Source organism: Ixodes scapularis, unplaced genomic scaffold (assembly GCF_016920785.2).
Source record: "Ixodes scapularis isolate PalLabHiFi unplaced genomic scaffold, ASM1692078v2 PGA_scaffold5__190_contigs__length_132052651, whole genome shotgun sequence".
NCBI lineage: Eukaryota > Metazoa > Arthropoda > Arachnida > Ixodida > Ixodidae > Ixodes > Ixodes scapularis.
In genome coordinates this window covers 22,705,556-22,717,378 of record NW_024609880.1, presented here as the reverse complement: position 1 = coordinate 22,717,378, position 11,823 = coordinate 22,705,556, and the positions used below count along the sequence as shown (strand labels likewise).

Here is an 11,823-nt window from a genome sequence, read left to right as displayed (position 1 = left end):
CATCCCTGTCACCCCTGATAAGCAAACTGTACATGTGTTACATCAGTCCGGAACCCAGCTTGAATATAATGCTAGTTTATTTTATTTATTTATTTATCTATTTTACCCTCAGGGTACACGGCATTACACAGGGGAGTGGGAGCAATAGTAAACATAATAAACAATTGGAACAAAATATACAATTCTTAAAGAACAGGGAACACGGAATTGGCAAGAGATGTACAAAAACGTGCGTGGTCATTAATTGATGTGAGCGACGCAGGTAAGCGATTCCAGTCTTTGGAAGTCCTGGGAATAAAAGAGTCATAATAAACGTTGGTGATCGAAAGCGCAGGAATGGGGACATGACTTTATACAGATGAAAATATGAGGGTATCATTTTTTTTCGAAACAAACAGGTGGCGAGAAAGAAAGAAAACAATATTGCCTTTCGGATGCACAAGCTTTTGACACTGGAATAATGCCTCATTGCCAATAATATCGTTACTTGGATCACAATAAAGTATCGTTTTTATCATTTATGTTTTATCCTGTTAACGCTATGTTCCCAAACTTATTGTATTTGAAGAATGAAAAAAACTAAAAGCATCAGTAACTGTTTTCTTCATATAAGCTTTTCATCTGGTAATGTACAATTTCAAGTCTGCATTACAAAATCTCTGTTACCGTTATTGATTCAAAATATATTTATTTGTATATTATGTGACGGCTTTTGTATTCTGTAGTTGTTTATTCTTTTACCAACATATAAATATTTTCCCAGCCACCGTCAGTAAACTCTGACAATATAAAACTAAACAAAAAGTGCCCACATATCATGGCACACAAGTCTAAGTGCTTTCGTCAAGAACTAATTTTAGATTTTCGGGGATTCACTATAAATGGTCATCAGGAAAAAACAATTATGGTCCCCAGCACAGTGTTCATATTCGCCTGTCAGTGGTCAAGGCTATGAAAAAAAATGTGTCTATTGAATTTCAAAGTAACACCAGGGTGAAACAAACTTGTGAAAACTCTGATGCTAAATGTCTTCAGCGAGTGTTTCCCTAGCTCCAAGACAAACAAAAAATACTGAATAAAGGGAATAGTTTTCCAAATACGGGCATACTAAAGAGTGAAGCCTGATATCTGAACCCCATGAACATACAAAATAAGTGCACAGGAAAACTAGCACACCACCGTTGCTGTTTTACCTCTATACTAATTTTACGAGAATTAAAATCAGTGTTTTGTTTTCTTTAAATTTGGTTTACCAGTCTCAAATGGCAATTCTCTTTCCCCCAAGCAAATGAAAGGACCCTTACGAAAATGGCATATCTAGACTTATATATAAAACAAAAAATATGGTTATACGAAAAATTGGGCATATCTGGCCATATAAAGCACATCATCATATATAAGGCATATCTGGCCAGATATGCCCAATTTTTTATATATTCATATCTGGCTCTGCCAAACAGGGGCATATCTGCCTCCCATATAAGGCCAGATATGTCCCAATCAAATAAGGCAACCTTTATATATATTGTAGTTTTCTAAAAATATCTACCAAAAGAGACTTCTCATCTGTATAAGAAAAATACCAATTGGACATTCAGCATTTATCAACTTTTATTAATTTTTACATGAGCTGCGCTTTACACCACTCCTGATTTCACTCAACTTGTACTGCACCTGATCAGTTGCGTGCAGCAGAGGCAAAAGCACAGGCGCGACGGCCTGGCTTTCATATTTGCTTTTCTTTCACGAGCACTCGCGAAAAGAAATCACTTCTGACAGCCACGTGCCCGCGCCAATGCCTTTGCTGCACGCAACTCCTGAGATAGAGTATAATTCCTACGGAAAGCAGCATTATCGACATTCGCGTAACGAATGTTGATGAAACGTTAATGTCAACGAAACGTGTTCATGAAACGTGTATCTATGAGAATGTGGCCGTGGAACGTGTTATCAGGAAATGCAGAAAGAATGAAAAATCAGTATTCTACCTGCAGTTGTGACATGATTTCAGCCAGCCAATGGCAGATGACTGCTGGTAGAATTTCCGAGAAATTATTCTACCAGTTTCCAGGAGATAGACACGGCCTAATTCTAGAGGTAATCTGGAAGAGTACCTGAGGAAAACGATCAATTGTCGCGAAGTAGGTTGCAGCGCACTTACGTTGACGATACCGGACTTGAAAGGTGTAATCCGAGATATACGTCGACACGGGCACGGCAGATCCACTCAAACACAAAAAACGAGAAGGAATGTGTCCGTGAAGATTCAACACGATGTAGCACAAGCTGTCATTTGTAGAACCGAACACTAAATGCATCACAAAAAAGTGCCTGGACTTCTTTGAAAAAATCGCTTGTTGCCGATATATGGGTAGGACTTTTCGAATTAACTGCAGAAGCAGAATCCGCAGCAGCCACGCAGGACGCAACACACGCCAAACTAGGTCCGGCAGCAGGTATTCCGAGATTGCCAACGGCTAATGCGTCATCCGTCACACCACGCGACCACACTTGTGCCATTTCCCGTGCACAGAGAGAGGAGTCAAGCGATAAAAAGTCTACGGCTGGTTGGTTCGGCAAGTAATCACCTTCTATCACGCTTTCAGCTTAGGGAGAGAGAGAAAACGGGAGATAAGGAAAGGCCAAAACGGGAGTGTACACACAAAAGGCTTATCTTCTGGGGCGTCCCAACCTGGACCTGGTCCTGATCCCAACAATGACCAAAACGAGAGGATTTGCCGTTTGTACTCAAGGTTGATAGTGCAGTGAATGCTATGTGTGGCCTTGGGCTTGAGGCAGGTGCCGTGTTCTGCCTTATCACCCGCTTCTAGACTGTAGGCACGTGACCCCAACCGGAGACATGATTGGCCTAAAACACGCATAGCGTCTACCCTGCTGGCAATACCGAGTGAACAGGACAGCTCTATGAAGTCCAGCTTTTGAACTTCCAAAGAAGTAGTCCAGCCCAAAATATAATTTTAAATGAAAAACTAAGCGTGTCTATTTTTTGCGCATTATGTCCACAAACAGACAAATAAATATATGTATAAATTATCAATAAATTTAAAATTATGTGTACACTGTTAGGTTCGCGTTTTTCACATATAAGACACTACGGACAGTACATCTTCAGACTTTCAACACACCATGAATCGCCGACGCTCGCAAACGGAAGGTTGCGATGCTGCGCGAACGGTTTTTGAAAGGTGTTGCGTAAGCGCGGTTCAAACAGACTCGGAATACGGAACCCGGGAGCCGGAACCCGATCTGACGTAATCACTTCCGGCTCCCGTTTACGGGAGATGACGTCAAGGTTTGATTTGAATGGCGCGCGGAGAGGTCCCCGTATAAGGGAGCTGACGCCACGGCGGCTCCCCAGGCAACCAATCAGCGGCTGTCGTCAAGCCGGGTCGTCGCCCGGGCAGCCCGGGCTCCGTCTAGAGCGGCACCAGTGTTACCAACTGTAGGGACATGTCCCTAAACGTTGGGACTTTTGGCGATTTTTTGGTCCAGTAGGGACGTAGGGACGCCCTGCCACTTTTACAGGAAAACGTGGGGACTTCCACAATCGCTGCCATCTTTTTTTTTTTTTTTAATTTCCGGAAATTTTTTTAATGTTCATGTAAAAACTTAATTGTGTTGTCTGGACTTTAGGCATTTTTTTTATATTTCTTGCTTCAACAAAGTAACTTCTGGAAACACCGGGGGGCGCCACAGATCGACACAGACATTATGTTAAACGCGTTAAACACACCGCGGCGCGCTTTTTGATAAAGATGGAACATCGTTTCTCTTGTGCACCTCGATCCTGAAGCGTGGAGCAATTGTGGGTTTCTGATTGGCCGCACCGAAGCACATGACCACCTGCTTTAACAGAAGTAGAAGACGACACGCACGACCGCGGTCTTTTTCCTCGTGGTTTCGCTTGTTTAGGCCTCCTTTCAATAGTCCTCCCTCCCTTCGCCCTTTCTCTTTTCATTTCAAAAACCATTCCGATTCCGACCGGTGACTAGTATACAGTTTGATCAGCCCCGTATAGAACAAAACAATGGCAGACCAACACGCTGGACCGTCGTGAGTGACGACACCGAAAAAGAAACAAAAAGTCCGAGGGGAACTGGCAAAGGATGAAGCCGAACCTTCGAGGAAGCAGCGCTTCCGCGAGGCATAGTTGGAGCTTCCGGAGTTCAAGGGATGGCTCGCACCGGACCCAAGAAACCCATTTCGTGCATCATGTAAGTCCTGCAACGCAAGCCTGGTCGCCGGACACAGTTAGTTGACCAAATATTCAAAAAGAGATGCCCACATAAAGGCAACCGCGTGGCTGAGAAAGCAGAACTTGATAACAGCATTCGTACAGAAGTCAAACCCGCACGAACAGAACGTGAAGACTGCTGAGATCAAAATGTCGGCTTTTGTGGCTGAGCACGCCTTATCCTTCAAGGAAATTGGATCATCTGGGCGAGCTCGCTAAGGTGGTCTTTCATAACTCAGCCATTGCCAGGGGTGTGAGTCTTCACAGAACGAAGTGTGAATCTATCGCAAAAAACTGTTGGCAAAAGCGGAGACTGAAGTTTTCGCACACAGGCTGGGAGCTTCGAAGTTATCGATATTTGTAGATGAGGGCACGGACATAACGAACACCAAACTCCTCTGCTGTGTCGTCTGCTATTTTTCAGAAGAGCAAGACCAAGTAATCACATAGCTGTTGGAAGTCATGATCATCCCACTTGACGCCAGGTCGTGCTCATCAAAGTCGCCTGCCTCAGCTGTGGAGAAATGCCTGTCTGAAAAGAAAGTCCCGCTAACCAACATAATCGCGCTCGCATGCGACAACGCTAGTGTGATGTTGGGGGAGCGCAACTCCCTGATGACAAGGCTGCGAGAAAAGGCGGATGACAGTTTTATAACCATCCGCTGCATCTGTCACTCGTTGCATCTAGCAGCAAGCAAGGCAGCACTAAAACTTCCTGCAGGAACGTCTTTGGCTTTCCTCTTGAATGACTGCGATTAGGCTGTCCTTGCTCTGAAACATTGCTTTAAGCTTGTTGAAGAAGCCAAGCACATATTGCATGGTCTTAAGATACGCCTCCGTGATGGGGTTCATGTCCTTCAAGATCAGCTCAGCGGCCACAATGCGGTCCTCTGTAGCTGCCTGTAAGAAGAGCAATTTCAAGGTCTCCCATTCCTGGAGGACGCGCTCTACACACTGGTGCAGCACAAGCCGTCGCGTCTTACTTGGTCTCAGTATCTTGTTCTTCTCTTTGTGGAGGTAGTCTTGGAGTTCAGCGAGCTGAGCCTGAAGCTTACAGCTATGGCTGAAGTAGTTGGCGACGTTTCTCAAGAGGTATTGCTATCGTCTCCTCCTTATGTCTATTAAAACGTTCTGGTGGCCCACAATAACGTTCCAGTGGCCAAAAGTAACGATTAAAAAACATGTATGTACAGATGTTGAAAAGGAAAAAAACTTCTTAGTTGTACATTTTCTTGTTAAAGAGCTTCATATGTCCTTCTTTCACAGTCAAGTTGGCACACGTCTCTCCCCGGGTAGCCATGGCTGACTTGACCAAGAGCAGGGCGTTGACACACTCCGGCCCAAGCCTGTTTCTTTTACGGGTCTTCATGTCACTCAACATTGAGAAGATGCGCTCTGTTTCTGCATTGGAGTGAGGAAGAGTGAGGACCAGCTTTGCCAGGATAGCGATGTTAGGAAGTACTCATTTGTCATCGAACGTCTTCGTCTTGCTCACCTTACCCCAGAACGCGTCTGGCGACTTGGTTTGCAGCTCAATCTTCTCACTCTCTGTGAAGAACTAGGGAAGCATTCGCCACTCTTGCTCAACATCGCCGACACTGGGTAGAAGGTGCTTCTAGCGATCTTGAAGCACGGGCAACGATGGCAGACGTTTCCGGGTCTCGTAACTCAATGCCGTTGAGGGCTGCACAAACCGCACTTTGTGGAAGAAGGGTCCGGAGATCGGAAGCCTTTTCTGGACTTCGAGCACTGCGGTTTGATTAAAAGACATGCAGCGCAGCTTGAAGTCACGAATTTTGTATGATCCTCCTTCCATGGTGATCTTGTCCACGATTCCCTGGCAGCTAGCTCCGACGTACTGCTCCTCCAAGGCCAGCAGACTTCTGGGGTCGACTGGATTGAGTTTAGCAGGGTCCTCAATAGAAGATGGCTTCATGAAATTCTGGCATAGGCACCTCAGACATGGCAATTTTCCTGTTTTCCGTTGTAACTTTTAACTGAGGCAAGTATTATTTTTTAATAAATTTACAAATTAAATCCACCACCTAGCCGAACTTATGTGGTAGGCTAGAGTGTCGTAGCTTACGCATCCAAATTTTTAGATTTACTTCGGTCTCGGCACGACATCTGTACCTCTTGACAATCGTCATCATGACGTTACTGAACGCTCGCGTAATGACATTGACAGGGGCTCCATTCGGATCAGAATTTAGTTTCATACACTATCCCACCACGGTAGATCCCCTATAGCGTTGTTAACAAATGCACAGCCCGTGCGGCCTACTCTTTGGAACTGCCCGCTATCACAAACAAGCACGAAGGTGCTTACGTGAGGCGGATTTGAATGTTTGCTGCTTGAAGTGATAATAAATTATTATTATTATTAAGCGAGCAACGGGCCGTCGGGATTGGCGCGAGAGTGTCCTCTCTTCTGCGCTAAATTATTTACACCAGTGGCCTACACACAACTCTCGCATAGGAAAATCACTATTTTAAGCCCCGCGAAAGCGGCCATTTGTCCAACACTGCACAAAGCGCCGCTTGAAACTTCGAGAATGCAGGCATCATCGAGACGAAGTCAGGAAAAGGAAACGGGAGCAATGGATATCCTAAAATGCAAACTGAAAGGCACAGGGCGTGCAGTTCACGTAAGATGTCTGTTTTCGTTACATTTACCGCCACAAAACGAATTTGGAAGAGAATGAAAGGACTAGGTGAACGAAACTTAATTTACTCACTAAAACAGGAAGAAAGGAATATTCCCCATTTCTAATTAATTAAATTTCAAGGAAGACTACTGCGTGAAGGGCCCTACTGTAGTGCATATGCCATGTATGCAACTTTTTTTTTTTTTGCGTAGGGACGGGCGTAGGGACTTTCGGTGCTGATGTGGGGACATGTAGGGTTTTTCAGAGACGTTTGTAGGGACTTCCGGGAAAAATTAGGGTGCCTACATGTTTCCGCCGCTCCGCTGTTTAGGGTGGCGACAACGTTTGTGATACCTCTTGCCGACAAACCAGTGTTGCCTACTTCGTTACCATGGCAGCCTCCGCTGTTTCGTCGACCATTTTGTCACACTCGCCAGTCATGCGCTCGCGCTACTCCGCTAATCCTCGTTAGGGCTAGGGAGCGCCCACCGCTCTCGTTCCGACGGCGAGGTTTCGGCGTGCGATGGCGGTCTGTTGCGTTCCATTTTGTCGAGGGGACTCACGTTTCGATAAACGCAACGCATACTTCCTGCTCGCAACTTCAAAGTATGAAACACCCGAATAAAGAGAGCGACAGCCACGACGACCGCGATCCCGCTGAACCTCCGACTCGTCCGACTCCTCTTATGAACGGAAACGGAAGTGGCCTCACAGTGTTGCCGGTGTGTCGAAACTACGAAAACTCAACGTTGTGTACGTTTAGCCAAATAAGAAGTGGGTCAAAATGGCGGTGGGAAAGGATCTGGGAAAGGGTAACAAGAAGTTGGCGCCACCCTAAAGCGGAGCGGAAACATGTAGGCACCCTAGGAAAAATAGTTGGGAACACTGAGCGGCACTCGCTTGGTTTCGTGATGGCGTCGTCTCGGCAGGATCCCGGCTACGAAGCTCGAATTGCCTCACTTATGAACCTTTGTGTAGTGAGGTGCGTCACAAATGCAACAACTATCAACTGGCGTCGGCTGACTACTTTCGCGGCTGCGTGTGAGCAGTATCTACGGAGCGTGAGGAAAAAGAAGCGGAAGGCCGTCCGCGAGCTCCAGAAGCCTCGAAAAATCGTCGACGAGTATGCCACCATCGTGAGACAGATGTTCGAAGACCCCGACGGCCGAGAATTCTTCGACTGCTTCCGAATGTCACGAGTCAGGTAGGGTGTGGTGCTTTTTATTTTGGATTATTTTCATGTTATATATCAAGTGGCGTTCCACAAGGGCCCGCGCCTCGCTCGCAGGAATACTCACTTGGAGCGTGCGCTCCCGCAGTGAAACCACGTTTATATCATTTTTAACGCGGCAGAATCACGAGAGCAGCTTTCGTAACAGTCACACGCTTGTCAAATTTTACTGCGTCTGTGCTATAAAAAAAATAGCAATGGCATGCACATGTGGAGCTCGTACGACACACTTTTTCGGTCCACTAAATCTGGTCACGGTGTTGTGCTCCTTTGGGTGCATGTATGACGGAAGCCCGTTGTGCCTCCTTCTCCTTTGTGCTAGCTAGGATGTGTGCTTGCAAGCTGCTTATGAGTTTAATTCTGCACGAAAGCTCGCGCTGCAAAACCCAGGAATTTTGGGTTCGATCCCCACCCCTGCCCGTTTCGATCTGGATGAGCATCGTACCAGCAGACGTTCGTGTTTTACTACTGCGTGACGGGTGTTAAAGACCCTAGGCTAGCGGTCGTACAGTAGTGCCTAAAAACTGGTCTGCAGCGCGTACCAGTGTCGTTGATCTTTTTAACCTTTTAAGTGCCGGAAGTAGCTCGCACGCAGAATGGTTGCAGCTAGGCACGTAGCAAGGATTTTGTTTCGGGGGGGGGGGGGGGGGGGGGGGACTTTGTCGGTCGCAGAGTGCCCGAGGCTGGTAAAACGTTGTGTATATAAAAAAAAAGAAAATGAACAAATGAGTTGCTTCATTACGATTGTAGTGAACAACCATGCCCTCAAAGTTGCTTATTAATAACATCCCACTGCCTTTCCGGACTCTTTGCAGCCAGCCAAACCAACCACTGCCTGCCTCTGCAGACGGCCTTTCTAAAGGTCACTCATATTTGCATTGAAGATGCCGTTTCATCGGGTTGCAACCACCTCCCGTGTCTCCGAAACCGTGTCAATAAATTATTAAAAGCAGTATCGAGTTCTTTCACTTGTCCCGGTCCTTGTGGTCGCTACGATACCTGTCGTAGATCCAGGGGTACCGCTGAACTAGCTGAACTAATACACAGGCTTTCTCGGGTACGTCAAACGCAGCGGCACTCTTCGCAGCTTGAGCTGCTTTCCTCGCGTCGGAGACGGGCGGGAAGTTCATCGCCGGAGCTTTTCTTGCATGCAAGCACGGAGCGTCTGAGGCATTTGCACGCCGGTGGCAAGGAGGGCGGAGGAGGGAAGCGCGCCGCGCTGATTGGCCGCGGAGAAAATACGGAAACCTACGTCACGACCCGGGAAGGAGAAAGTTGAAAATTTTTCAACTCTTCACTCCGGGTGCCGGAAGCCGTAATTACGTCACCGCCCGTACGGAGGGAGCGCTGACGTCACTACGGGTTCCGGCGCCCGGGTTTGCAGTCCGGGTCTGTTTGAACCGGGCTGTAGGGTACTCCGGGCGCAACGGCTTCGCAGCTGTTCGAAGGGAAAGGGATTCGCGACAACAAAGTAGCGTCTTGCATCTTCAGTAAGCTAACGGTTCGTGTTTCCCCGCTAAAGTTGGCGGGGAAACACAAAATTAGTTTCACTGCTAGATTTAGCGGGAAAATTGACGTCCCGTGGCATAAGCACCAATTCAATTTCCCGCTAAATTTATCGGGCCGGCTACACCGATGCCGACGGCGACGCCGACACCGCTTAATGTGGAAACGGGCGCCTAAGGGCTCATTCACACTGGAAGCGGATCCGCGTTCGCAAAGCGGTTGCGAACGCGGTTGTATAAGGATTGAGTACAATTGCACGCGCACACGATGACATCAAATGCGCGTGCAATAGCACTGGATCTTTATACAACCGCTTTCGCAACCGCTTTGCGAACGCGGATCCGCTTCCAGTGTGAATCGGGGGTAAGAGTTGTGATCTAAAATCCATTATTTAATTAACCCGCTTTTTGATCTTAAGCACTTCGTCATATTATTACACGTCAAACATACGACCAAATTTCATTTGTCTTTCAAACTTCAAAATGATCAATTGATTAATTGTTCCATATATCTGGAATAACTTCACTTTAAGGATGTTAACACTAGTTAACCAAAAACATGATACTCATGCAATATAGATCAATCAACTAATGTCTTCGCCAGTACATATAACTTTTTGCTTGCACGACCGAAACCGGCCCTAATATCATTATCAGGGAAATATTTTACACCATATATGTCGTGAACGGGCTATATATGGCAGTATTTGAACTTTTATACAGCTATATAGGGCCGAATTGGCACGCGTACACGGCGATATATGGCCGTTTTTACGCACTTCCATGGCCGTATATGGCAGTATTTGCCCTTATATGGCGATATGTGGCCATATTTGCTCTCATATATAACGGTATATGGCCATATTCGACTCCTTATGTTATCATATATGGCCATATATAAAATATATCGGAGCCATATATGACATTTTTGTACGGGGAGCCCTTCTACGGGATGCATCCCGGAGCGAGAGTAGGGAGTAATTTTATATTTATACTTCGCTTAAATAGCGGTAGTGGCCTCGTTTTTGAAAAGTACCTCAGGCAGCACAACAAAACCACCATCTTTGTCTACCTTGTAGTGTCCTGATGCGGCAAAGTGAGCACTTCCACAGTGTGGTGCGCCCCGATAGTACCCGTTCAGAAACCTTCCGGTGCAGTCAGGATATGCGCGGACATAACGCATCTGAACAAGTCTGGGCGACGTGAGCGACTCGTTCTACCAACGGTGGATCAGGTGATGGGCTGCCTGGAGACCGCGAAGGTGTACTCAAAGCTGGACGCAAACTCTGGGTTTACCAAGTGCGCCTGTCAGAAGAATGTCAAGAGCTGACGACATTTAGTACGCCTTATGGTCCCTCCTGCTTCAAGAGACTCCCGTTCGGAATTACTTCAGCCCCGGAGATATTACAAAGGAAATTTTTGGAAATTCTCGACGGGATGGAAGGCGTACAAAACTACATGGACGACATCTCGGTCTACGGAAGAGACAAGAACGAGCACGATCGTCGCTTGGCAGCGGTTCTCAAGAGGCTCCATGCAGCCGGAGTTACGCTGAACCGGGACAAGTGCAATTTTGCAGCATCAAGGATTCGGTTTTTGGGCATGGTCTTGGATGAAAAAGGAATCTACCCGGACCCAGAGGAGGTGCAAGTCATCAAGAACCTGCTTCGGTCCAGGACTACGTCTGAAGTCAGAGGCTTCCTGGGTATGATCAACCACGTGTCAATGTTCCTCCCAGAAGCCTCCGTGACGTCGGAACCCCTACGTCAACTTCTACAGAAGAACAGAGTTCGTCTGGGACAACCCCAGGAAAAGCATTCAGGAAGCTCAAAGAAGCCCTCAGCTCCGATACCTCTGCTTAGCAAGGTACGATCCGGAATACCCGACCATCGTATCGGCGGACGCTTTGTGCGGAATCGCCGCAGTCGTTAAGCAAGACCAACCCTCGGGAGAGCGAAGGGCAGCAGCCTACGCGTCACGGGCATTTACAAAACCCGAGGTGTGGTGCTCGCAAACAGAAAAAGAAGCTATCGCACTAACATGGGCGGTGGAGCGCTTCGACGAGTACCTGAGAGGACTAACATTTGTTTTCGAGACCGATCACAAGTTATTGCTTCCTCTCCTAGGCCTCAATCAAATAGACTACTTGCCACCCAGAGTTCAACGCTTTCGAATGCGACTCGT

The 11,823-nt window shown here is 46.9% G+C and overlaps 2 pseudogenes; one reads left to right on the top strand and one right to left on the bottom strand.

The window, feature by feature from the left end:
* The first annotated feature begins 4,048 nt into the window (after positions 1 to 4,048).
* On the top strand, positions 4,049 to 5,014 carry LOC120843363 (annotated as a pseudogene).
* A 457-nt stretch (positions 5,015 to 5,471) lies between these two features.
* On the bottom strand, positions 5,472 to 6,382 carry LOC120843362 (annotated as a pseudogene).
* Between the last annotated feature and the right edge of the window lie 5,441 nt (positions 6,383 to 11,823).